General features: G+C 38.1%; 1 non-coding gene across 1 annotated transcript; it reads right to left on the bottom strand.

Moving 5' to 3' along the window:
- Positions 1–650: 650 nt before the first annotated feature.
- On the bottom strand, positions 651–757 carry LOC118852528. The gene has a single exon (XR_005010600.1). It is a non-coding gene; the product is annotated as a U6 spliceosomal RNA (small nuclear RNA).
- Between the last annotated feature and the right edge of the window lie 585 nt (positions 758–1342).

Genomic DNA, 1342 nt, shown 5'->3' with positions numbered 1-1342 from the left:
TTGGAATGTGAGCACCCGTATCTCTCTCTATATCTATGTCAATATTCACGCACACGTATACATATATGTATATATGTACACACACATCTGTAATATGTATATATACACATATATATTATATATGGCATATATTTACCTATATGTACACACATAATATATAATAATATATATTATATATATACACATACATACATACATGCGTGTGTGTATTCCTGCCCTCCCCTCCCTTCTACCAACCCATCCTTATAAGTGGTTTCATAGGAACCCAGAATCATAGACAGAGAGGGCAGAAGCCTTAGAGGCCAGTAAGTTCAGCTTCCTTCATTTTCAGATGAGGAAACCGAACTTTTATCGGTCACCAGTATACCTGTCTTTTTCACCTTTAATAGTCCTGATATCCATTAGAATATTATACTCAGTATAGGGTGCCACATTTTAGGAAGGACATTGAAAAACTAGAGGCCATCTAGAGTAAGGGTTCCTAATCTGGGGTCTGTGAACTTTTCTTTTAAATTAAATTTTAAAAATTAAAAAAATATTTTCCAGTTCCAAATTCTCTCCTGCCCTCCTATTAAAGAGGCTAGAAATGCAATACCCATTATACATATAGAGTCATGCAAAACATATTTCCACATTAGCCACATTGAGAAAAAAATACCAACCCCTTCACAAATTGGTATCTCATCCTTGCACAGGGGCCTTGCTGATTTTCTCTGTATCATTCCAGTTTTAATATATGTGCTGCTGAAGTGAGCACATGTGAATTGGTTTAAAAATATTTTGATAACTATATTTCTATAGAATTAGTTTCCTTTGTAAACTTATGCATTTTATGTTATGCATTTCAAAACATTCTGAGAGGGGGCCGTAGGTTTCACCAGACTGTCAAAGGGGCCCATGTCACAAAAATGGCTAAGAACCCTTGGGCAAAAGGAGGGTGAACAGAATGGGGAAGGGCCATGACATTTGGGGATTGGTGGAAGGAACTAAGGGTGTTTGTCCTGGAGAAGAGAAGACCGAGGACAGACAATGATATCTACCTTCAAACATTTAAAGGACTGTCATTCAAAGAGATATTAGATTTTTTTTTCCTTTAGACTTGGGGTCAGAATCCTGAGCAATGATGACAATTGTGGAAGCAGATTTGGGCTTGAAGAGCTATCCCACTGTGAAATGGGCTGCCTTTGGAGGTAATAGGCTTCCCATCAGTGGAGATCCTCAAGGGAAGGTGGATGACTATTTGTCACATTGCATGTTGTAGAAGCCATTTCTACTTCAGGTATGACTTCAATTGGATGAGGTCCCTTCCAGCTCTGGTCTTATGTGACTTACAGATGGGTTG

The sequence above is a fragment of the Trichosurus vulpecula genome, chromosome 5 (genome assembly GCF_011100635.1).
Source record: "Trichosurus vulpecula isolate mTriVul1 chromosome 5, mTriVul1.pri, whole genome shotgun sequence".
Taxonomy (NCBI): domain Eukaryota; kingdom Metazoa; phylum Chordata; class Mammalia; order Diprotodontia; family Phalangeridae; genus Trichosurus; species Trichosurus vulpecula.
Note: the sequence above shows the minus strand (reverse complement) of the source record. Positions and strands in the feature narration are given on the sequence as shown.